General features: G+C 40.0%; 1 pseudogene; it reads right to left on the reverse strand.

Moving 5' to 3' along the window:
* On the reverse strand, window positions 1-27,225 carry LOC139651900 (thyrotropin receptor-like; annotated as a pseudogene).
* Between the last annotated feature and the right edge of the window lie 705 nt (window positions 27,226-27,930).

A 27,930-nucleotide genomic window follows, 5' to 3' on the forward strand; every position in this document is an offset into this window, starting at 1 on the left:
CTAGTGCTGGGGCTTTCTAGGTCTCAGGGTCAGAGTATTGATACCAGTGTGTGTGTGGTGCTGTGCAAATGCTGTGAGCTCCCTGATGCTGCCAGCTGCGTCGGGTTCAGACTGCCTCTTGATTGAACCGAGACACGTGGATGCAATGACGTCCTCCTTGGCTGGCCTGTCAGACCGGGCGCACAAGTCTTCTGGGATGGGGATCTTCAAAACCTGGCTCACATGAGGTGCAGGGTGCTGGAAGACTTGATCAAAGATGAGGTCCATCAACTCATCGACGTAATCTGTGGAGTAACAGAAACACAGAAGTCATCAGTTGTTCCATTACAAAAGAATATACATTGCATAGTGTGGCCTGACACTGGCGAGTAGCAAAATGTGCAATTTTGAGTCATAAATTATTTTATACAATAGTTTATACTTTGTTATAACATTTGTATATTTATTTAACGACTGTCTGAGATGTGCTGGCCCCATAGCAGGGAATAGCAATGTTTAATGCAACCAATTATCTCAAATATTGTTTAGGATATTGCATCATGAGTAATACCTACACCTTACAATATACTGCAATCCAGTAACATTACCACAAACTACAGCCTCAATAATTACCATGTAGTTGATTCTAAACACAGTCTCAAGTAAAATAGAACATTACAATCTCGAGAAAGGTAGCATTTATTGTAGTCTCATTGTTCAGGTTTTCTAGTTATTTTTTGCCACAACCCCAGCTGATTACAAGACTAGAGTTACCAGACTAGGTGCAAAGACAGAACGTGAAATATTACATGTCATCAGCCAGTAACTCCCTTCCATTCATTTGGTGTTAGAAGTGAAATGTTTGCGGTGACCAGAGTCCCCGATAAACAAAGTACTGTTCGAGTTTTGCCACGTTAGGTGCGGCTGTCTAGAAAGGAGATGTGTCCGCAAAGTGAGCCAGAGGAGCTAACCTTAGCTAACGCTAACACTAGATTAGCACGCCGCTAATGGCAGTAACTCCTAGCCTGGATCATAGTAGCTTTGTCCTTTCGGGACCTGGTTAACTAGACGATTGCTAACTGTTGTTGTCGTTGTGGCCAATAGACTTCCTCGTATCCACAGGCCCGCATCAAACTCCGTCCCATCGGGATTGGAGCTAAATTGCTACCCGATGCTAATCGGACTGAAACACCATAAACTACCGTATTCATTTCTCATTCTCAAGCTACGTTAGCGGACACATCTCTCCACACAAGGCAACTGATTTAGCAACAAAGCACCATAGACTGTGTTAAAAACAAACATGAAAACAATGTCGCAAACAAGCAAATGGAACATAAATTTACACACGTTAGCAAACCTCGACATGTTCTCAAGCCCAGCTGACTGTACCCAACTGTAAATATCATCACAAAGTGGCGACACTTACCGATTGCACATTTGCTGTTGGGCCACATCCAGTTGGTATAAATCCATCTTCCATCTTCCAGGAGCAGTGTTGATGTAAATCCTGCTTTGTATTGACACTGGTTTACGAAGCAGTCCGAGGTAAAGCGGTTAGCACAAACATGCAAATTTGGACTAAGTTTACTGTAGTCAGAACGTTATTGTAAAAAAATATCTTTTTATCTTCCGATGCTGAAAGGCAGTGTAGAGCTCCGTGTTCAGCCTTGAAGCCAACAACGGAACATTTAGCATGTTTTGCTCTTGCTTTTGACATCTGCTAAGCTGTAGTAGCGAAGGAAAACAATGGCGGCCGACAGCGCACAGAGAGCAGAGAGGAGTGGGAGTGGTTATCCACCATGGAGGTCGGCGTATGCAAATTGCTCCCCTTTGGACGTCACAAGGGGAGCCAAATCAAAACGGCTCGTTTTCTGGCATGTGTTCCCAGGGAGGAGGCTAGGGCAACAATGCAGAGGCATTCACTTCTCACATTCTGGGGGTTGTTAGGTTGAGGGATGACTAAAGTATATGTGTATGGGCAAGGAAATACGTGTTTTTCATAATATGGGACCTTTAAAGTTCAGTTTGGTTGGTATTTGGCCCTGTGTTGGATAATTGGTAGGTCAGCTGTTATAGCAATTGAAACAACCCTGCAAGGATCCAGCCTTCAAATCCCACTGACTCACACTGACAGTGTATGCAATAACTGTAATGTTAAGACCCTATCAATCTAAAAACTTCTATCTTTATCACTAAAAAAAATGGTCTTCTGATTGGTCATGTTTGCCATGTCAGATGTCTGACTGCAGTGTCTTTGTACAAAATAAATGTAAGCAAATATTATACTACATGTTTGCAACTGCTATTATATTCATTCAAACATTAACTAACACATTTAAGTCTTTTTCTGTGACTTTAAATTTAAAATACAGTTTTGTGAATATTTTCTGTGTGTGTAGTTTTATTTCAACATGCATGTGTTTTGATTAAAAAAAATGTATCTCTAATTAATAGTTGTATATCTCTATTACCTACAGGGTCACACCTGATAAGGGGTCCGGAAGACAAGTTGCACATTTACAGTGCTGAAGTTGTACATCTTGGTTAGTGTGCCACAGGATAGTTAACATGACTTTGCCATGTTGTCATTACAATTTCATGAACTTGCACTATGAAGTACAAATGATTGTGTGTTTTTGTGTACCGAAAGTAAAGATGCTCTTATTCATTTCTGTTTCTTTTTTCAGGCTCCCTGTGTTTACCATCTACCAGAGAGACCAATTACTTAAATCTTTTATATATTCATTTTGTAATTCATAGATTAGGTTTATATTGTAGTATTAGTTTTGAGTAGTTTAGATTATATTAGTTTAGTTTATATTGCATTAGATTAGATAACAGGTTATTAGATTAGGATAGATACTAGGATAGATATTAGGATAGATTACATATTAGGTTAGCAGTTTGATATTCACCAATACTTTTCAGGTGAGTGACTGAATACCTTTTTTCAAGACCTGTGCTCATAACAATGAAAATAACATTTTAAAATGGAATTGTGGTATGAGTTCCATCAAGTTCCATGTAGCTGCTATCACTGTATGTCTGTGAGGCTCAGTAGTTTGTTCCTTTGTTAAACAAATGTTCCAACGCTACAACAGTAAAGCTGGTTTGGATAAAAGCATCCATTAAATGGCAAATTGTTTGTGCACTATTTTCAAATCTACACATTATCAGCCCAGTCAAACGTTTCAAATTAGAAATCTAATTTCGCATGTAATTGAACAAAAATACATGTCAAGTGTACACAATGCTAAACTTACAGCTGTCTGTAATTTTGAGCTTTATGTCTTTACTACTTTGCAGGGTCACACCTGCTAAGGGAATCCAGGAGACTACTCATCATCTGATTTGCATTTCCGTGCCTCAGTAAGTTACATGTTTCTACAAACATTTTGGACACTGTCATGGCATTATGGCAAATGTTGCATCATTCCAGTGATACTGAAATTGTGAATCTACACATCAGCAGTCAGAGTACTATTCCATAAAGCCAGATTACCAGATCAACTAGATTAATTTCAGCAAGTCAATCTTATTTCCAGGGAATTAAATTGCACAGAGCATATTGAATGAAGATTGACATGAATTTCCATGTAAATGTAATCTACCAGACTTGCAACCCATGAAGCACCCAACTATTTTGGCTCCATAACAAATTATGTACTTTAGGTTAACTGCCATATATAGTACAAATATCACATTAACAGTCTGTCTGTATGTTATGCACATCAAGGTATTCAGTATTGTCAACATATGTACAAAAGCTACAACTTTAAAACTGGCTACCTATGAATTACACTAATACAATAAACAGATGATCTTTCATATAATGGTAAATCATGTCAAAATATATGTTTTAAATATTTTCTGGCATACAAAAACCATGCAAATGCTGTGAGTGGTGACACATTTGACATTGGAAGTGTACTGCACAGTAAATATTCACATTCAATTTCCCCATTCAATAGTAAATTCATGCAGGTCATTTTTGGCACACCTAGGTAAACTTGGCATTTTAACAAAAAAAATGTGTTTACTTCAAAATTAAAATGTGAAGGTAAAACATTTAATAGGGAGATATAAAACACAAATTTTGAATATTAAGTGGTGAAATGTTTTCACTGCAAAACAAATTGCATGAAAACACAGTCGGATCATTTTCGACCCACTTGTGCACCTAATTTAACTCATATCTGCCTTTCTTACCCTCCTTTGGGGAATAGGCTCCAGGTCAGAAGTGTCAAAATAAACATCCATTTGAAAGTAATTGAGCAAAAAAAAAATTTGTGCGTAAAGATTGGCCACAATAGTTGACCAGTCAAGTAGTGTCAACAGCCCCTATGTGACCAGGCTGATTGACTAAGTCCTAAATACTATAAATAATAAGTAATCTACCAATTTTATATAACCCAATCAAAGTTAAATCTATATTTTGAGCCTGTGCACAATGGCATGCACCACTGCATGCTATAGTTCATTTGTATATGTTTTTTCAGATGATGTCATAGTTGCCGAATCCCACTAATTTCATAAAGATTGGGAAAAGCTGTCTTAAACCAGCCCTATTAAACTTTCATGATTCATCTAAAATATGTCACGTAGAAAATGTAAACTAGATGAAGGCTGCAGGTCCATATTCAACAAAAACACAAAGGAAGAAATAGACCATAAAGATCTTTTACATTTCACTTTGCCCTTTTCTTAATTAATTTAAGGAGAAATTGCATTCTTCTTAAAAAATACACTGTTCATGTTTTCATCAACAAGATAACCCAGAAACGTATTCTTAAGGCTATCTACATTACAGCGCCATTTAGATATAGCCACTCTTGAGCTGACTACTTTACTAATCATTTGGACAACCCACCAACCACTCCACCTTGAGTAAGTGGAGTTTTGCATGTCCCTATGAAGTGTTCTCTTTTTCACAGCTTTATTTCATTATTACATTGCAGGGTCACACCTGATAAAGCAGCTCAGGAGACAGATTTTCTAGTGTTGCAACTTCTTGTCTTGGTGAGTGTGTCACAGAGTCTTTGACCTCTCACATTACTGTGTCATTCTATCTTCATGCAATATGGTAAATTGTCATTACAGATACAGTGGCTTGCAGTTAAGGTCATTGTTAATCTACTGAGTAAAAAGTAATGGTCGTTCTTTAAATTGCTGTTTCTTTTTGCAGGATCCCTGTGTTTACCATCCACCAGAGAGAACAATTTAAAGCTTCAGTCTTCAATATTTTCCATACATATATTATATTACATTTCATTAGCAGACTTTTGATAGGCCACAATTTTGCAAGAATTATTTAGTAATTACAACATTTTTGTTTGATATTTTTGAAGATGCCAAGGAAAGGCAAGAGATCCCAGGCTGCAAAAACCCGCTGGACAAATATGGACCTGGCAGATCCACAGACCATTCCGCCCGGCACCAGCAAAGAGGTACATTGTAAAGAATTGTGTATCCTTCTTCTGCATTTGACAATAATATCCAAGATATATTTGCACCTTTGTCTGCTAATGTCTGCTTAAAGGTCCCATATTCTACACTTTCCAGTGTTTTACTTTGTCTTGAGGTCTATTACAGTTTTTCTCAATCGCTTACACACTATAACTGGGCCTACTAACTAAACATCCCAAACCATGACGCCATCTACCAAAAGACAGACCCATTTGCCAAAACTATAAACACTATTCCCCTGTTTTCACACATATTCACATTTGTTGAACTTTTTGTGAAAAACTCTACACACAAATCCCTTCATATATCACTGGCTGCACCATGTGCTCATTTAGAAAGCACTGGTATTCAATATCATTAACTCAAGTCATCACAGCTCAAACCCAATTAACACACAATTCCCCAGGTGCAAACACTAAGACTCAAAATTGTTCACCCACCAATCAGAACCTCAGGATAAATACATAGATAGATAGATAAAAGAGCCATGGGTCAGTTCACTTGTTTTGGAACAATGGATCCACAAAGACCTGAAGGTAGAGGAAGAGGACACAGGGGAGGAGGTGGAAGAGGAAGGGCAAGGGCAAGGAGACAAATAGTTTCTGATGAGATTCTTAAATTGGGATGCTGAGGCAGAATAAATGTGATTTCTTTCTTTATCTACAAACTGTTTTTTTAAAATTGGTTTATATTGGTAAATACATGGACATTATTTTACTGTATTCTACGCTCTTTATCAGTTGCATATTTTTACAGTACATTTACTTTTTCACTCAATTTCAGTTTATTTTGCTACAGTACATTGAGGAATTAAAAATGTTGAAAATGTATACATGTGTTGTGTCTTTATATTGTGTTCATCATGTAAAGAGGTTGTTCTGGGGGAAAACCATAAGTGCCATTATTCATTGCAGTAACAGGTTTTTACAGTAGTGTTTTGAATTGATCTCACCAGTGTTTAACGGCTACTTTGTAGTGTGTGTGTGTATTTGATGGCTTTTGTGTGATGTCTGAAGGCAAAGTTTGGTTTAGATGTAAGATTACATGGTTTTGAGTGGAGAGTTTGATTTTGACATGGAAGTTTGAAGTTTGTGAAGATGAGTGTGCAGTTATGCATTTGTGTTTAGAGTTTTGGGAAATGGAGCATAATTTCAAGAAATGTGTCTTAGCAATCAAGAAAAACTGTAAAAGCTGTTTGTCTGGTATCATCTACCAAAAACACTCTCAATCCATTTTTACATGTTAATTTTGCACCACCTCTCTAAGCCTTTCCAATAACAGGTTGTTTCTGCTCCTGTGTCTTTAAGGCTTATTAATATTAATGACCCCTCTGTTGTGATTGGCTAACCGTTTCAAATTTCAAAGGTGACACACCACAGCACTGGCAGAGCAGGCAGCAGACAGGCAGGGAAAACTCTCCAGTAATAAACAATGACAACCGCTCAAACACTTAAAAAAAAACAAAAAAAAACACTGTTAGTCTATTATTTCTTACAAAAATGATAATGAAAGTTACGGAAGTCCAAACAGCTGGTTTAGAGGCTCGCTTTTCTAATATGGATTGTGTGGATTTAGTTGGCGACCGTGCATTTTGATACTTTCACGATGTTTAGATAGCACATCCAACTCCTTTATAATCAAAGAGGCAAGGAAAATCCTGTTGGGACCTTTAAAGAGCAAACACTTTGAAAAAATGACATGAAAATGTTACTATTTGTCATCAGATACCTGAAGGCCTGACAGACCAAGGGGCAGCAAAGCGCCGGCGTAAGATGGACGGGCCAACTGTACAGGCACCAGTCAAACAGGTACATACATTGTCCTACAGTGTACAGACACAGCATGGTGGTTCACCTCGGCGGGAACAGCATTGGCATGGCAGGGAACGACAGGCTTAGTTTAATGTGGCGGATGAAGTCAGATATCAGGGAAATTGATTTGTTGTTTCCCAACACCAAATTGATGTTCTCGGACATCCTCCCTCGCTGGAACTGGAGGGGTCAGACCGCTGCGAGCGGGTACGGCCTCGAAAGGACCAGGCGATGGCTAAACGGGGTCATGTTTGGCTTTATGTCAGACATGGGTATGGGATGCATTCTGCATCCCAACATTGGCTTCAATCATTTAGTTAGGGATGGCGTTCATCTAAATTTAGAGGGGAATAGAGTGTTTCTCCAAAACATTTGCACAGCTCTGGCCTTCGAGCTCCACTGATCACGCTGTCTGCCCTCAAAGGCTCTTTTAAGAGCCACCCACATTCTCATCAAAAGAGCATTAACCTATTAACTTACATCAGGAGGTGACGGGCACCTGTGGGCTACTCCCGACTCTCACATGGCAGCTAATGCAGTGTTTTTTATGGAAATTACATTTTATGATGAAACCGTTTCATTATTATTCATGATTAGGAAATCCTGCTTTTGTATAGCCTAGGCCTACTATACACATAAAATGATGACCTGTTATCCTAAAAAATAAAAAAATTACTTCAATATCAAGGTGACAGATAGTGACGTGCTGTCGTAAGTGTGACTAGCCTATTTCCACTGTAATACAAAATATGGGGGAAATAGACTAGTAATACAGCCTATGTGATTCAGCTGTGTCTGCTTTACTGTCACCGTAGGCTACTGATTTAAGGCAGTTTGTGGAGGTTAAAAACCTGGGATCTTGTATCCTCTGTCGTAACTGCACACCAACTGAAAATTATTCACTGTAAATTTGAACAGGTGCAACGCCATGTGGACATGAGGTTGCATTGAACTGCATTGCAAGGGGAGAGCTTCTAAAAGGCTGTGGTATGGTCCTCCAATTAGGCTATGTTAAGAAACTGTGTGATTCCCTGCACGCGATTGGACAACAGTAGGCTAGTTGAATCTAGAAAGGGACCGAGTCATTATGGTCTTGTGTGTGTGTATGTGTGTTGGGTCAAAGCATAGCATTTGTCGAATCAATAATCAATAATGAATATCGGAGAAACCTTATAATGGATATCTCAGGAAAGTAATAGGGCACTGCTTATGAGCCACACACTTTGATCGGAGCTCTCAAGCATTTCGGCCGGACGGCAGATCCTTCGTGACGCACGGGGAATGAGTCGCCCGCGCGGCGGGCTTGATCTGTCCTAGACACTGGCCAGCGTAGAGCGAGGAGCGAGAGCGAACAATTTTTCAAAATACTCCGCTCCCCCGCTCATTGGACCGTTTTGCAGACGTCATAGTCGCCGCCCCTCACAGGCAAGCGGACGTGTTTGAGGACAGCCTTTCTCTCCTAGAGTTGCCAACGTCGTTTTGCGTGTCCGCCGGCTACCCCGCCTCGAGCCTCTCCAGCCGTTTTGCCTCCAGCCCCGTTCTGTCTCTACCGGGCAGTGAGGCGGCATACAGCAAATTTCTCTCCTCCGCTCTACAGCTGTCTTAAATTAAACTTCATGTTCAGATGAAAATATTTCGCAAAAAGCTTTTAAAACCCATCTCAATGAACTGACTAAGAAACAAAAATTTAAACTGGGTTTTTTTTTTTTTTTTTAGAAATACGCAATGCCTTACCATGAGTAGTAGGATGCAGATTGTCCAAGCAACAGTTATATCAGTGCTTGATTAAGGTGCTGCAGGGTGATGCATTGTATAGGGATTGCTCTTGTTTTTCTTTTGGTTGTTGTTTTGTTTACTTGTTGTGTATACAGGCCTCTCTTGAAAACGAGAGCTCAATCTCAATGGGACTGACCTGTTTATATAAAGGAAATAAAACATTTTTTAAGGACATTATTATTAAAACTCTTTGTAATCAGACATAGTTTGGACAAAATACAGTTGGTTTACGGATTTACGGAGCAAAATGCTAAGGATTGCAATGCTACAGAGACATATGAGACATAAAAATGTGCGGCTTGTTGGGTAGCAGGGTGCTATTACTTTTCTAAGAGATTCATAATAAGGTTTTTGAGATATTAATGATTAAATGCCATTTTAGACGCAATACACACACATTGAAAATGATGAGAACCAGAGGGACTCAATCATAGGATCACAGAGCCAAAAAGTTAAGTTTCACTTTGTCCGCCAGTTAGGTTTCACTCTGTCCGCCATCTTGCTCTCCGCTGAGCTCCCGAGCCCATTTCTCTAAGCAGGCTGACCTGCATGTAAGCTGAAGCTAACTGAAGCTATCTGAAGCTAAAGTAGAATCTATACAATTATATCGTATCACCAGTTATTTCGATGCATATGCGCGAGCTCAGTCCACCTGACGGCCCTCTGTTCTGTGGCGGACAGACAAGCATGGAGGAAGCATGGACACAGACAAAGGCAGGGCAGCGCCGGAGAGAGAAGCCGGCGAACGTGGGCACCAGAGATAACAGGGCTAGCATCCGGAGCTAACTGAAGCTAACCCGGGGTATCAGTGCAGGGCAGCGCCGGTGAGAGAAGCCGGCGAACGGGGACTTGGATCCGGAGACGGGGATAGTTGGAGGAGACGGGGTGAGCTGGAACGGATATAGTATGGATGTATGGTACCAGAGCTAACAGGGCTAGCATCCGGAGCTAACTGAAGCTAACCCGGTGTACAGTGCAGCCCGTGGTCGTGGTGGCAGGGCAGCGCCGGAGAGAGAAGCCGGCGAACGGGGGCACCAGAGCTAACAGGGCTAGCGGAGTTTTTATCAGCTCTACTGATGCATTTGGGAGAGAAGGACCGCGGTAAGTCAAAACAAACACACACAATCTGTACATTTAACGTTACTGCCGTTATTGCCCCTGGTGTGTGGTCCTATTTTTTTCCATTTAAATTTTTATGTAGGCTACAAGAGTTTGCTAGGCTATACAAATTAAATGTTTGAGCTCATTCATGTCAGTGCTTCGACACAGCCAACAGATGGCGACAAAGACCATGAGTTGCCCACATAGGCGCTCTGTCAGACTCGGCTGGTGTGTGTGGTGCATTCAGTGTCCTTGGAAAGCTGGGAATCTCTAGTTTTGTTCGATAGCAGACATATTGTTGTGGAGTGTTGAGAAAAGTATCCCAGTGCCTTTGAACACAACTGGCTCTCATATTTAGTGAGTCTAGTCTTTGTCAAATTGGACAGGGGCCGGGACAGGGACATTGCAAGGGCGGCAAGCACAATTAAATTTTCTTTAGAAAATTTAGCCTTTTCTAGTTATTATTATTTTTCTGTTCTGCGCACTACTCCTCCTACAGTCTTTACAGTAGATAGACATATGAGGCATCAAAATGTGCGGCTTATTGAGGGGAAGTGTGCTATTACTTTTCTAAGAGATTCGTCGTGGGTTTTTTGAGATATTCGTGATTAAGTACAACTTTTTTTCCCATTGACTTGAATGGGATTGTGCAGGATTTTGCATAAAAGCAGCTGTAGCTCAGAAACCATAAGAGCTAAAGTTCCCAAACTTGGTGGATAGGTTCAAAGTCTCCCCTTCTACTCTGGTGTAAAAAATCACACCAATTGACCTGATGGTGGCGCTATAACAGCCCTTTTTACGTTTTGGTCAATAACTTTTGAACCATAGCATGTAGAATCAAAATTCTTTTTTCCTTGGATTCCCTGGGCCCATTTCCACCTAACTAGATTTTCCGCCATTTTGAATTTTGTCCAAAACAGTTTTTTCGCTACTGTTTGTCCAATCTTCACCAAATTTGGCGCACAGCATGTCTGGACCGTCCTGCTCAAATTTGCTGATTTGTTTTATGATATTCCATACCGTTTTGATGTTATACGCTTCCAAAGTTTGATCACATGTTGTGGGCGGGGCCTATGATTTAAAAATTGGTATAACTCATGAATGCATTATGCTATCCCATCTTGTACAGTTGTGCACATATCATGTCTCAGCCGACCTGTAAAATTTCGTGTAATTTCGCCAATAGGGGGCGCTACAGCGACCTGTTAAGTTTTAAATGATCGTAACTCAGTGACCGTAAATCCTGGAAACAATTATTTTTTCCCTTGGATTGTCTTTGTTCCCTAGTAACCTAGCAACCACCAGTGACACCCTAGCAACCACCTAGCAACACCCTAGCAACCACCTAGCAACACCCTAGCAACCACCTAGCAATCGCCTAGGAACGCTGTAGCGACCACTGCGCACCAGACAGTGCAGGAATACACAGATGATTGACAGTCTTTACGGTGATTGTATTCCATTGGATGTCCTTTTCCTGTCACAACGCTCACAAATCTTGCTGCTGTTTGCACATTGCTGTACTTCACCCAGCAGATATCTCTCTCTGTGTATCTATCTATCTATCTATCTATCTATCTATCTATCTATCTATCTATCTATCTATCTATCTATTTAGTTGGGCTTGCTTCAGCAACTGCCACTATTCCCACAATTTTCACAGCACATTTATTTTACATCAAACTGTTCATATACTTCTCCTCTCTCTCACAATGCCAATATCTAAGTGGTAGCAGTTGTAGTTTTGAAACACACACACACACACACACACACACACACACACACACACACACACAATACAGGTGTAATTAACATTAAATGACTGATTCTGCTTCCATTACAACTACTGCTGCTCCACCTGGTGGCCTATTCATGGCACTGTTGATTCTCCCTGTACAGTGGGAGCCCTATTGAAATAGGGTAAACGTCCCTATTAAGCCCACCAAATCCGCTTTTCAGACATTTCTAATATATACTGCCCCAATTTAAGTGAGAACATTTTAGTTAAAATGAAAGTCTAATTTCTCATTTGAAGTGTCAATAATTCATTTATACCAATTTCTAATGTTTTTATTGTTTAATTTGTCAAAATATGTCAAAAGTCTGGCATGGGCTTAATGGGTACCTAACGTACCCTTTAAGCCCATGGGTGTTCCAAATAAGCCCACTTCATGATTTGTTGATAAATAAATAAATATCTAAAAAATCTTAACAATACAAACTTGTTCTATTCAAATCTGTAATCTCTTAGCTCTCAATAGCTTTTTTCATTTTGTCTCCACTCCTATCCTATGGCCTGTACAACATGTCGTCTTTGGAATGTAGCCAAAAAACTATTTACGAACAAATTCAAAACTATAGTGGAAATTACTCTTCAATACTTCAGCTTTCAATATGTGTTGTCATTTTGTCTGTATCTCTATCCTATGGAGTGCTGTTGGCATTTGAAATTGGCCAAACTTTCTGGTCCAGCCAGCTGGTTAAAAGTGCAGATATTTTTATGAAGATTTCTGAAGACCGACTGACTGAAAGAAAAACAGTTTGAAAAAAAAAAATATATTGTTAATGTTAGGATAGAATATAGGCCTATCCAGAATGAATTAACCTATGCAATATCACTGATATTTAAATATGGGTATTAACTATGTGGATTATGGAGCTGATACATCAGGTGAGGTCAAAGGTAGGGAGGAAAATGGTTCAAAGGTCAAAAGGGAGAAAATCCCTATTGCAACACAGTCAAGTGGGCTTAATGGGAGCAGATGGGCTTAAAGGGAACATCAGTGAATTTATGGTTAAAAGACAGAATATTTTATTATACGCACATGACATTAAAAAAACAACTATATGAAATAAATCTATATATGGTGCACTAACATAACATGAAAAGTATAAATTGATCATGCAGAGAAGTAATTAGCTATACTCATTTACATCCACCCCAGACAGTGTGATTTTTTTGCTAGTGTCCCCTTTAAGCCCACCAGGTAAAAATGTTAATTAAAAAATAAATGAAGATAAACAAACACATTTATTGTCTATTTAACAGTATAATAATATAAAGTGCATACAAAAATGTAAACTATACATGCTTATCATGCTTTATGTCAATGCAGTGAACCATACTATGCAGCTACTGTACTGATGCAGCATGTGGTCTGTTTGCTAGCATGCTAAAACTCATATTTTGATTTCAAAAGAAACAATATTTCTAATTCAAGTAATATTCTAACATATGTCTTATTCAAAACACTAATCACTTAAATTCTGATAACAAATGAGTACTAACCAAAAACAGGAGTAGAAATATGCAAAAAATGTAATGTTCTGAGGGTACCAAAATCACCAAAGTTTTTTTGCAACTTCTTCTGGGATCAGCAGGCGCATGTCACACATATACGTCGATAACTCAATATCGACAAATCTGATTGGCTTACAATAAAAAGTGTAATTTATATAACAAGCATCTTCATTGGAAGAAACATCACACAGCAAAAAATGATGATGTAGTTTTTTTAAATTTGACTCAGAAGTTGCAAGTGGGCTTATATGGTACGTGGGCTTAATAGGGACGTTTACCCTAGTACTGTTAACATTGAAGACTTGTATTCAGTCACTGCCACCTAATTATTCTAAAGTTTTTCTAAAGTGATCCAGTCATTTGCTGTAGTCAAACATGACCATCTACAGTGTATTTCACTGTGTAACATACACACACATCTCTACTACTACTACTAGTAGTACTAGGCCTACTACTACTGCTGCTACTACTGTTACTGCTACTACCTACCTACTACCTATTAGAAATAGTAGTATTAGAAGTAGTAGTAGTAGTCTACTACTTCTTCTTACTAGTAGCTATGAGCTACTACTGCAAACAGCAGATCAAAATACTCAAAATGTACAGACATTTAAACACTTTGTCATCAATTCAACTGTCTTCAACCTGTCTTGCTGAAGCAAGCCCACAAATTTTCTTCAGAAAATGTAACCTTTTCTAGTCTATTTCAATTCAAAGGGGCTTTATTGGCATGGGGAATACATTCTCTCTCTCTCTCTGTGGGTCTCTCTCTCTCTCTCTCTCTCTCTCTCTCTCTCTCTCTCTCAGTGGGTCACAGTCTGTCTTCTCCTGGAGCCAGGTCTGCCTGTGGTAGTCTCTCTCAATGTCAGTGCTTCGACACAGCCAGCAGATGGGGACAAAGACCATGAGTTCTCCACATGGGCTTGCTGTTGTTTGTGGTGCATTCAGTGTCCTTGGAAAGATGGGAATCCCTAGTTTGGTTCGATAGCAGACATACTGTTGTGGAGTGTTGAGAAAAGTATCCCAATGCCTTTGAACACAACTGGCTCTTGTATTTAGTGAGTCTAGTCTTTGTCAAATTGGACAGGGGCCAGGACAGGGACATTACAAGGGCGGCAAGCACAATTAAATTTTCTTTAGAAAATTTAGCCTTTTCTAGTTATTGTGCTTGCCGTAGGCAAACTATTATCTCACATACTTATTATTATTTTTCCCGAAAATTCTGCGCGCTACTCCTCCTACAGTTTTTACAGTACATAGACATATGAGACATCAAAATGTGTGGCTCATTTAGGGGAAGTGTGCTATTACTTTTCTAAGAGATTCATAATAAGGTTTTTGAGATATTAATGATTAAATGCCATTTTAGACGCAATACATGAGAAAATGATGAGAACCAGAGGGACTCAATCATAGGATCACAGAGCCAAAAAGTTAAGTTTCACTTTGTCCGCCAGTTAGGTTTCACTCTGTCCGCCATCTTGCTCTCCGCTGAGCTCCCGAGCCCGTTTCTCTAAGCAGGCTGACCTGCATGTAAGCTGAAGCTAACTGAAGCTATCTGAAGCTAAAGTAGAATCTATACAATTATATCGTATCACCAGTTATTTCGATGCATATGCGCAAGCTCAGTCCACCTGACGGCCCTCTGTTCTGTGGCGGACAGACAAGCATGGAGGAAGCATGGACACAGACGAAGGCAGGGCAGCGCCGGAGAGAGAAGCCGGCGAACGTGGGCACCAGAGCTAACAGGGCTAGCATCCGGAGCTAACTGAAGCTAACCCGGGGTATCAGTGCAGGGCAGCGCCGGAGAGAGAAGCCGGCGAACGGGGACTTGGATCCGGAGACGGGGATAGTTGGAGGAGACGGGGTGAGCTGGAACGGATATAGTATGGATGTATGGTACCAGAGCTAACAGGGCTAGCATCCGGAGCTAACTGAAGCTAACCCGGGGTATCAGTGCAGGGCAGCGCCAGAGAGAGAAGCCGGCGAACGGGGACTTGGATCCGGAGACGGGGATAGTTGGAGGAGACGGGGTGAGCTGGAACGGATATAGTATGGATGTATGGTACCAGAGCTAACAGGGCTAGCATCCGGAGCTAACTGAAGCTAACCCGGTGTACAGTGCAGCCCGTGGTCGTGGTGGCAGGGTAGCGCCGGAGAGAGAAGCAAGGGCGGCAAGCACAATTAAATTTTCTTTAGAAAATTTAGCCTTTTCTAGTTAAATATAACTACAATAGCCTTAAGTCCTTGAGTAACTGATCTGTTATTTTGAAAAGATTATTACATGTGGAATTATTTTTGAACTAGGCTATTGAATTTTCTAAAGTGTTTTTTGTTGTAGGCCTATTGGATTTCTACAGACTGGATTCTTAATTTCACACACTGATGCCAAAGATGATTACAGAATGGACAGGTTTAGTATTCTTATATGGTACCTATATGACACACACATAGCTCAACTTATTTGATTAACTAAATTAATTTCATTTAATTTATTAATTCAAAACATCAATATTATTTAAGTTTCAACAGTGTCAAAATATGTTCTGTTATTGAAATAATTTTATAAATAATTTTATGTTCCATGTTCTGTTATCTAATATAATATTCCATTACTTTTCCTTATGTTTTAGGTTTTTGCCATGGTATTGTTTCGAAACCAGTATCACGATGATTAAGCTGGTATCAGTATCAAAGTCAAAATTTTGGTATTGTGACAAACTACTACTACTAGGCAGTAGGGGCTAGGGTGTGGGGTTAAAGTATGTGGACATGAAAAAAAAGGGGGAAAGTGTTGTTATTATGCCTGAACTGTTGTTATATGTGTGTTATATGTGTACACTTTGCTATCCCTGAACAAAAATGTAAAAAAAACAAACCAAAAAAACGCCAATATTTACCTCATTGTACTTGATTTTCCCCACTCACAAAGCTCTGGCCGCCCTTCAGCGATCTGGCAAAAGAGTCTTGCTGCCTTCAAGTGCTCCTTGTAAGCTCCTACTTCTGAGTGGAAAGTCGTAAATACATCTTGTTATTTTTGGTCAGAAATAACAATAGACCCTGAAACAAAAGTAGCTTTATTGGTGACTATTTTAGAAACCATGTGGTACAGAGGCACTTTGTGCTGCAACGGCAGAATGAAGAGAAGAATGTTTGCATCAGTGCTGTAATTGATATTTTAAGTTTATTGGATAAAAGCTCCGTGACACCTAAAATCATGTAAAATTTGACCTTCCCAGTCATATTTACCACTTTATTGGGTCGTTCAAGCGTGCTCTACCCATAATTACAATATTTCCAACTGCATTTGAAGGCAGCATCTGCTTGCTACTGTTGTGTATGTTACTTCTACATACTACATGTTTAATTTCATCACATTTATAAATGAACAGAAAGACAATTATCCCTTTTGAGTTTCATGCCCTACTAGGGGATGGGAGATCAAAGGGGGGACCTACAGCTTGTTGCCTGGTGTTTCCCATACTGACAAATTTTGAGATTTGAACGCTGGCTTGTGAGGAAAGCATATGTGGGGAGTAACACTGACAAGTTGGCTTCGGTAGAGCTGTGTTTGGCGCTGGCATAGCCCCATCCGGCTCAGCAACATCAGGATGTCCCAGTGAAATCCCCTTGTGAGTATAGCATAGAAAAATGGCTGTGCGCAAGAATTGATAGGATAGAAGAGCACCAGCAGCACCTGTGGGGACAAACAGATTAGTCCTTATTTTAGCTATCAGGAAAAGAAATAATGAAAATTTACTGAATTCAAACTCAAGAGTGAGTCAAACCTTTGAATCTGTGACTGATTAGTGGTCGGTGGAGAGTTGCAGACAAGCCATAGAAGGAGATGGGTGCTAGACATAAGAAGTTGGTAAAAATAAGAACAGCCATGCGTTTGGCCATGCTGGCATCACATCTGCTCGACTGGTGCTGGGGACAGTATATGTGGAAGTAGCACAAGCATACCACTATGAAAGCCAAGACATTGAGCATCAGGATAGAGACCACATAAACTTGACCAGCAGTTGTCTCAGTATCCATAGGTAAGCAGATGCTCACCCTCTGATAACTGCTCACACCAACCACTGGCAGCAGCGCTAGGATCAGACAAAGCACCCAACCAACAAGCATCAACACAGCTGCATGGCGTAGTCGCAGTTTCCTCTCTGGCCTCATTGCAAAGAAGATGGCGTGCTAGCGTTGAAGGGTGATTGCAGTTAATGTGTAAACAGACAACTCGCTGGCAAAGATGGATAACGCCCCTGCTAGATTGCAGCCAGCTCCTGTCTGCCAGGCAATTGCGTGGTGGTAATATTGGGAGCGTGTGTAGAGGTCAACAGATGCAATGAGCAGCAAGTACATCCCCATACAGAAGTCTGCAAATGCCAAGTGACAGATGAGGAAACGGGTGACAGACAGCTTGTGGTGGCTGGTCAGCAAGACGAACATTACCAGGAGATTAGCCAGAATGGCTAACAGACTAACTACCCAGACAGACACCCTCAGGAATCCTTGGCTTATCACATCCTCACATGGGTTGAACGCATCAGGAAGGGGGCTGCAGGGAAGCCCATGATCATCTGTGTTAAGTTCATTGCACAGTGCATAGTCAAAATCCTTGTCAGGACGCTCTGTAGACAACTCTGTGTAAAAGCCGTCATTTTGACACTCATCCGGAGGACAAATGTAGCTGTTGTAGTAGTAATGATAGTGATATGGGTTGCCAGTGGTTTGGAGAGCATAGCTATCTTTCAGATGTGGATGCTGGTAGTAGGTTTTGTGTCTCCTATAACTCTGAGAGACAGTTCCAGAAGATTTCTGCAATTGTTGTCCCGAGCCAGCCCTGGTCAGGTTGCAAATAACTGCCTCAGTGTGTCTTGAGCACAGAAGGCAAGGATTATTCATCAGAGAATAACAAGTAATTAACTGCAAATTAATTAAATGCATATGAACTTTGAAGTTTGAACTAAAATCATTATAAAAATTATTTAAACTAAAATGCATAAAAATGAATACCCCAACTGACATAACTCTTGTGGAACATACAGTAACTCAATAGATGGGGGAAATGTACAAAAAAGAAGAACAAATACCAGAAGTAATCAAGTATAGCGTGGAAAACATTTTTTAGAGGACTTTCTATTCTCTTACTCACCCTCTCCATCTTTTCAACTTTTTGAGGCCACAGCAGTGGCTTGGGAAGGTCAATTCAGCACTCTGTAAATGGAGAAAGGCTCTAAGTGGGGGTAGTTTCTTGAGGGTCCAAGTGTTTTTAGCTTGGAATTTCTCAATGGCCTCCAGTCCTATTGACGGCAAAGAGTTCACTCTGGTCTCTGAAAGGTCTCTGGGAAGACAAAGAGAACGAAGCTGAATTTATATGGATACAAGTAGGGCTGCAACCAACGATTATTTTCATTGTCGGTTAATCTGTCGATTATTTTCTCGATTAATTGATTAGTTGTTTGGTCTATAAAATGTCAGAAAATGGTGAAAAATGTTGATCAGTGTTTCCCAAAGCCCAAGATTACGTCCTCAAATGTCTTGTTTTGTCCACAACCCAAAGATATTCAGTTTACTGTCATAGAGGAGTAAAGAAACCAGAAAATATTCACATTTAAGAAGCTGGAATCAGAGAATTTTGACTTATTTTTCTTAAAAAATTACTCAAACCGATTAATCGATTATCAAAATAGTTGGTGATTAATTTAATATTTGACAACTAATCGATTAATCGATTAATCGTTGCAGCTCTAGATACAAGGCTAAGGCTGTTCCTGTCTCCTGTTTTGGTTTACAGTCTGAGCTCAGTGTGTTTTGTAGGGGTAGAATTAGGATATTCTCTGATTCAGTAAAATACAAAATTATGAAAAAAAACATATGTCTAGCTGATTTGGGGTTCCTTCAGAGAGAACAGATAATTAACGATAATCCCTGTCTAGCAAACACTGTATACTTTTCAATCACTCACAAGAGAGTTGGGCCATGAATCACGCCAGAAAAAGCAAATTCATCTAGTCTTTCCAAATCCACATTCCTGTGAAGATACCTGAGCAAATGAGAATAGATTAGGGGCAGGGGAAAGTGGCAATATTTAGGAAGTTTTGTAATTGATATCATTCCTTAAAGTAATAATCCACGAAATTTTCATATAAATAAATGTCCGTTTTGCTACTCTCTATCACTGATTGATATGACACAATAGTGATCCAACCCTGTTTATGAAAGCTTTTACATTTGCTGTTCTAAACCTGGTGTTGGGTCTGGTGCACAGGAAGTGATGCGTTTTATGTTTCCAGTTTATTTGGAATAATCTACATTTACAGAAACTCAAATTTCATCAACAGAAAATCCAAGGAAAAGTATGTCACAATAATGAGCGCTTAGCACCAATGATGGCGACAAAATTTAAAAAACACCACAGCAATAACCTCTTGGCATCAAAGATGGAGACAAAATTTAAACACCACAGCAATGACTGCATAGCACCAAAGATGGAGACAAAATCAATAAAATTACAATCTCGTGGATTACCACTTTAAACTTTTGTCAACAACACAATACTTAAGAACTGCATACACTTTCTCAAGTCTGCTCCCATTGAAGGCGTAGCAGTGGATCTCTTTCAGGCCATTGCTATTCAACATACTACAAAAACACATTGTTATTCAGTTATAAATCTGAAGTACCTCAATTTCCATACAGTACATATTTGGGCTCAAGTTGTCTGTCAGTGGCAGTAGGTTGTACTTTCCTGTGGCTGTCCCATGTGATGTAACATATTTAATACTTTGATGTGCTCATGTATAATGTAAGCAATGTCCACCTGGGGTCACTTTGTCCACATTCTTTATCCAGATCAATATGCGAAAGGCTTATTCCTGTTATATGTTCAGATGTTCAGATATGCTTCATGAGACTGCCCTGAGCCTATATGATGATCACAACAATATGGCCAAAATCATGAGGAAATAAATTAGGTAATGCAACCTCACTAACCCCATAAGAGATAAAAACTCTATCTTCATTAAACTTCACATAAATATTCACTATGTAGCATTTTCGTAAGACAAAAATTTGTATTTGAGCTGAACAAAAAAATCCACCCAACAGTGATCCATGAGACTTCCTGATTTTGCCCATATGAGCCCATTTGATCAGGAAGGACCACTGATGGGAAATCTTCTCTACATACAGGAAGTGACAAATCAAAATGGAAAATGCATGCTTTATCTTTAAAATAAAAACACATGGTATGAATTTTTCAGAATTGATCACAGATCAGCTGGGGCTGTGTACAGTTTACTGATATCACCTTAGATGATATCTGGATAATGAAGTCCTCAAAATGACCTCAGAGTTAAGTCTCGCTGCCATTTGGGGCCCAGCTAGTAGATAATAGTAGCGCAGAGCTGGACTAATGTACATATTATGGTAATATCAAAGAAAAGCAACATTTGAGATACAGAGGAAGCAGAACTGTCTAAATCCTACTTACATGGATAGATCATTTTTAGATAGGGATGTAACGATACCAAAAACTCACGGTACGATAATACCACGATAAAAAGTCCACGATACGATATTTATCACGATATTCAAAAAAAAAAAACTAAGAAAAATTATGACTTGAAAAAAATGTCCTTTATTAAATAATAAATCTGACGTGTCCAGCATTTTTTATTCATATAAACTTTGTTTTTCCTTTTAACTTAAAGTGCTTCTGCTTTCCTTCTTTAATAAAATAAAATAAAAGTAGCCAGCCATGACCTAAGCATGTGCAAAAAATTGGCATGAATTGTCTTTGGCAATTAATGATTGAACTATGTACAATTGCAAAACAAAAACAATGCAGCAGTCAATAGCAGTCCTTTAATAAAATAAAATAATAATATATTATTGCAGCAGCTGGATCTTGTAAACAAAACAAGTCACACTCACAGTGGAACATCAGTGTTTTTTAGTACCCCCTAGTAGGCTAGGCAGGCCAAAAACATAAAGTCAAGTCAGACAGTCAGTCACAGACTGAAACAGGAACATCCAGTGTTTTTTTTTACCTACTCTACAAACAGAAAGTAGGCATTTTCTTAGTGCCACTGCATCTCACACATCAAATAACAAACAAGGAAATAAAATAATCAGACCCTGCAATAAAATAAATCAAGTTTCACTTTAGTTTTTCAAGTAACTCAACTCAAACAAACTGTAAACTCAAACTCACTCACTCATCATCAGACAGGTTTTTTTTTAGGAATATGAGCATGTCCACATTTCCAGGTAGAAGCTGGGATCTTTGGGCGTTGACAATGTCCCCTGCTGTAGAAAAAACTCTCTCGCTCGGTACTGAGGTTGCTGGGACAGAGAGATATGCTTTGGCCATGGATGACAGCAGTGGGTAAAACCGTGCATTGTCTCTCCACCACTTGAGAGGACAGTCAGAGAGTAAAATAGAGGTCTTTTTGTGGTACAAGTCAATTTCAGTCTGGATCCCAATGTTGGGCTGTGCGCCGTCCACTCCTTCAGTGAAAGATTCCCCAAGGAGATCTTTGAGTGCTGTCTTTTTGGAAGGAGGAGATTGTTCCTTCTCAGCTCTATGTGCTGTGTGTGGCAGGCCATCACCAGGCTCAGGCTGTCCAGCTGCATGTGTGGGGCTGCCCAGTGCTGCTCCTTCCCCTTCTGTTTCATTAGGGTTCTGTAGAAGCAAGCAGAGGTAGAAAAAACTTCCTAAATGTCTCATCTTGTTTCTTTTCACAAAAGCAACAGAGCAACAGAGGCAAGCCCTGCACAGTCACACTCACTATCTCATACACACAACTTAAAAGTTACCTGAACAAGTTACACACACACACAAAGAATATTTAAATAAATACCTGGTTCTGCATCTGTGTTGCTTTCACCTTCAGCCTGTTGAAAACGTCCTCCCTCTGTCCGTCGTTTAGCTGGCGCAAGCTCCGGAACCGGGGGTCCAACGCAGTGCTTTCTAGCAGAAACTTGTTTTGCTCCCCTTGGTATCGGTCTGTCAAGTCCTTCAGTATGGCTCTCTTCATTTTGGCGATGGTGGTGGAGTCCTCATCGCACTCTGCCATGCTCTGTTCTATCATGTGCTTGAGGGGCACAATGAGAGAGACTGTAGGTCGAGACTCAACGCACAACACGGTGGTTGCTTTACTTGTGAGAAGCCTTACTATGTCGGCTCGGTCCAGAGTGTCTATGTCATGTGCGTTGCGCCTGACTTCATCACTCAGTAGCGCTGCAGCGACTGCTTGTTGTTGCTCCAGGTAACGCTCAAGCATGTCGAGCGAGCTGTTCCATCGTGTGACTACGTCCATTATCAGTTTATGTACTGGCAGGTTTAACATTCTCTGTTTGGAGGCCAGCACAGCTGTGGCAGTTGAACTGTGGTGAAAAAACGCTGCTACACGCTTGACTCGACCCAGCAGACGACTGACGCGGCCTATGTTCAAACCCGCTTGTGACGCAAGGTTTAAAGTGTGTGCAAAACACTTTATGTGTGGGGACAGTCCGGCCTCTCTTACTGCTACATCCATGTTTCGTGCATTGTCTGTAATGACAATAGTGTCTGTGTCACTTTCGCTTTTGTCTCTTGGTACAGAGCTGGTAACACTGTGCGACTAAAGTATGGCCGTGATGGAATAGTATACTTCGGCTCCAGCGTGTTTACTAACCTCCAAAATCCATCGTTGTCGACCACAGAAAACGGCCTTAAGTCTTTGGCTATGTATTCACCGATGCATCTTGTTATTTCTTCAGCTCTCGGACTGTTATGAGGAAGTGGGGCTCCAAATGCTTCTTTCAGGGTCCTTTGGCCTGGCTGAAGCTTTTTCATCACAGTACATTGTTGTTGTGGTCGGAGCTTTTCTGGGTGGTGATGTGCCAAACGGCTTCTCATGTTTGATGTATTTCCCGTGTTGTAGCTGACCGTCGCCCGGCAGTATTTGCACATTGTTTTGCATTTGTCAGTTTCCTTTTCGCCATTGTCATTTCTTGAAACGGGAAAACCGAAATGCTGCCACACATCAGCTCTAAAAGTCGATGGAGCATCGGCAATCTGAACTTCACATTTTTCATTTCGTGGTTCTTCGCAACGTTCATCTTCTTCATCCGCCATTTCTCGTTGGGTCTACTCTGAGCCTGTCAAGACAAGACGCAGTGCTTGACTTGCACGCAAAGGATGACGGGAGTCTGTCTTCTTGACTAGTATGATTGCGCCCTCTGCTGCTGTTCAAACAAAAACAATACAATTTTCGACAAGGAGACATAGTAGAACGCAGCTCTACTAGCGAAATAACCATGTAATATCGTGGTAGATTTCCCACGACGGCATCGAGACATTTTTTCATCACGATACCGCGAAATTCGATATGCCGTTACATTCCTATTTTCAGATATTCCATTGAAAGAATTTGCAGGTATTACTATGAAGATATTATCCACTATCTCCCTGTTGAGATGATATGGACATTTCACACCAGACAAGAGTAAAGTTCAGCTACTTTGACTAACAAATGAGATGTGCCATTAGGTACAGTATTCAAATGCTACATACAAGATAAACTCCTCTTGGTTGGATTGAATGTACTGTAGGGCAGGAAAGGAGGTGAGACCTGTGTTGAAAATACCACTGTATCAAAACAAATTTCAGTTAGCAATAATGACACCAAAGAGTTAAATTCTAGATAGGAAACGATATAGCATCAAGCATATTAGCACCATTTATGTATGGTTTTCCTGTGAAAAACGTGATATACTTATGTAGACTAACGAAAGCAAATGAGATTTAACTTACAGATACTAAATTAGGCAGATCCTTAAATGCTTCTGGGTCAATCTGTGCCAGTGTTTTGATACTTCTTACTTCTCTGTTGGACACACACACACACACAGACACACACAGACGCATACACAAACACACAGACAGAGACAGACACACACACACACACAAAAAAAAAATCTGTTTCACATGCCAGGTTTCAAGGCATTAGCTTCCAGTAGCTTGATGACGTGTGAGCTGGCTTGTAGATTCTGCAGTTATAAATGGCCACCCTAGACCACCACAGAGAGGCTTCCTCATTTTTTCTCAGATTTCAATACAAAACCTAATAATAATAATAATAATACATTAGTCTTGTATAGCGCTTTTCTAAGTACTCAAAGACGCTTCACAAACAGGGTAAAATCATTTAATAAGTGTATTTAAAAATAAGAAAATAGTAAAAACAAGAATAAAAGTAGGTGGTTAAAACTAGAGGAATCATGAGGTGGACGGACGGGAGAGAGAGGGAAGGAGGTTAGCAGGTGAAAGCAAGCTTGAAGAGGTGGGTTTTGAGGGCCTGTTTGAAGGATGGTAGGGTGTTAGCCTGACGGATGTGGTTGGGGAGGGCGTTCCAGAGGGAGGGTGCGGCAACTGAAAAGGCCCTGTCACCCCAGGTCCGGAGCTTGGTCCTGGTGGTCTTTAGGGTGGTTGTGGCCGCAGACCTGAGGCATCGGGTGGGGGTGTGTCGGGGGACGAGGTCGGAGAGGTAGGGAGGGGCCAGGTTGTTTATGGCTTTGTAGGTGATGAGTAGTATTTTAAAGTCAATCCTGTATTTAACCGGGAGCCAGTGGAGGTTGTGACAAGGTTGTGAAACATACCATTTTGTAGATCTGATCTTGCTCTTCCATAAAATGTAATAGACGCACTCGGATCCATAGGTGCTGATTTAAGTTGTGTCACATGCTGCATACCATTGTATTTTGCTTTAGTTACATTCAGCTGTAAAAAAAAAAAAGATGAGTTAATATGAGGCAGTTTGGTTCATATGGCCCAGGTGTTTACTGCACTGTAGCTTCTCTATTCACTTTACAGCCTCCAGAGGCTCAAGAAATAGCCTCACAACCAGACAAAATTTGTGTTACATATGGCAGTTCTATGCTATGTAGCAATGATATAGTAATTCAAGTTTTTACTGTCCCATATCTGTGGGGGGTTGTTGATCAATACCAATGACAAAACAATTACTTTTTAAAACAATGACTAATTACACTGTACTTACCTGGTGATTTTTTTTGGTCAAGATTAATGCAATATGCTTCCACAGTAACAACTCTGACGTGAAAACCAAGTCAAACTTGTTGTGCATGTATTGAACAGTGCTTGGCGGATAAAGGTGCTTCTGATTTGGATTCTGAACCAAATTGTGGGACAGTGGCCAGTGCAGTACTAATGCAGGATAGATGCAGCATGATGGAGAACTACTCCAAGGGCTACCGCAGTGTTCATGGTGGCGCTGATGGAGTGGCTTCATTTTAATCACAATCAAGTTGCAATGTTTAAAGGGTACTTACATGTGGGTTGCCCAGGGCAGGTTATGGAAAGAATGCCTCTCCAGAAGTCTTAAAGTCTCATTATCAGAGATGTAGCTGAAAAACAAATCAGAAACCAAAGGTCATTCTACATTTGGTTTCAGAGACATGGTTTGCACTTAGGCATACAGTTTTAATATTTTCAGATATTGAATAAAGATACTACTCTTGTACATTTTTGTCCTGCATTATTTTTTTTTTATCATTTATTTTTTATTGTAACACCGTCAAGTTACAGACAATACAACAGGTTGCCAAATACATTTTGATTGTTTAACCCAACTATCCGTCTACCCCTCTTGCTGATGATAGTTCCAGGTAAGGAATGTCCAAAAAGCTCCGAAGCCAGTGAGTACTTGAAATATCATGAGGAGGTTTCCAATGCTGGACTACAATCTTCTTAGCTGCAGTCAGGCCTGCCAGCCAGACTTTGCGTGTTTTTTCCGTAAGGGAAAGGTGGGAATCATCATTTAGAAGATGTACAGCAGGGTCCATTGACAATTGTACCCCCGTTAGTTCTGCAAGGGTACTAATAACCTTCCCCCAAAAATCAAAAACCCCTGGACACTCCCATACAACATGTATAAAGGAGCCAACGGTACCCTGGGAGCAAAATGAGCAATATGTCTAATTCTCTGCGTTAGATATGCTCTATGACAAAATTTCACCCTGCATTATTTTTTAAGTGGTTTGATTATGAGTAATCTTTGAGAAATTAGAAATATAAGCATATTTGAATGAGAACCACTGAATAAACCGACTATTGACTTGAAAATAACACGGCTATAGCCAAGACATTTTACTTTTATTTTCTTGATCAATATATTACATTGTTATATGAATCATATTGACACTATATTCTAAATAATTATAATCCTTGTATTCTTATTTTTTTCTGATTGATGACCGTGTTTTTTTAGACTGTGCAAACATTGTACACATACCATACATAAATGTTCAGTTCATTATAAAAATAAATAAAATGGAGTTTACATTACAACATAAAGAATAAATATTGTTTATTCTTCTTTGTAAAAGAGTTATGTTATGTATGGCAAATGATGCTATTTTAAAAGAAAATCGTACATGTGGGAAATGTTGACCAAATTGGCAAAGGCATCCTGAGGAATGGAAGAAAGTCTCGTCTCTACCATCCACCTGAAATGGGAATACACATTCTAGTGGGATTTAAATTGTTTAGCCATAATAAAATAGTGATCCACAAGCTGAAGTCATTGTTGAAAGATTTTTGGCAACTTACACCTCCTCTGTGCTGGGATGGAAAACGGGCATGACTTCAACTCCGAAGCATGAAACACTATGAGTGTCCCATTCACATTGGCAGTGAACCGGGCAATATTCCAAATTAAGTGTGGCCTCAACACTTGTGATGAAGATGAAAATCAGGTGATGAAAATCAGGATTCATTGTGACACGCAGTTTGAAAGCAGTGGCGAAGACTCCCAGGTTACGCACAGTGAGAAGGGAGGGGAAGGTATTCACTGGGCCGTCCTGGATTTTGGCAACTAGTGTCAAGCAAGCCAAAATAACAAGAAGGACTTCTGGTCACAACTTTCAAAATTATAAAAATATTTTTTGAGTCATACAAAGTACAGAAGAAAAAGTAAAGAATGCATTTAAGGAGCAATTTGTAGTAAATGAAAGTACAGATGCTGCTTTTCTGTATTTTTGACAGATGCTATTTTTCAGTTTTTCATATTAATAGCCATATTGGTCTATACAAGATGCATACAAGGCTGCCAAAAAAGAAAAAGAAAAAACTCAAAACTTATACCAGACAACTTGCAAGGGTTCTACTATTGTCCATTTTAACCCATTTTCAATACAGTTGTACCTAAAGGCTGTCAGGCAGCGGCCTCCTCAAATTTTTTTTTAGTTCATAGGAGAACGCCTTCTGGCTCTAGGTAGTACTTTTTTGAAGTTTAGATTTAGAACTTTCAAAGACAGATTAATCTAGAACCCTTACCAATTGGTTACATCTGTATCTGTATCTGTTGTGTTCCATCATTTATATTAGTGCTACTTTCTACCACTAGGCGGCACTGTCGTAAAGTAGGTACTAGTTGAGACGCTGTGTATAGACAGATTCAAGATGGCTACTACTGAATGTAC

The sequence above is a fragment of the Centroberyx affinis genome, unplaced genomic scaffold (genome assembly GCF_046629955.1).
Source record: "Centroberyx affinis isolate AG114_WGS23_722 - 3 ecotype Tasmania unplaced genomic scaffold, CSIRO-AGI_Caff_v1 ptg001725l_1, whole genome shotgun sequence".
Taxonomy (NCBI): Eukaryota; Metazoa; Chordata; class Actinopteri; order Beryciformes; family Berycidae; genus Centroberyx; species Centroberyx affinis.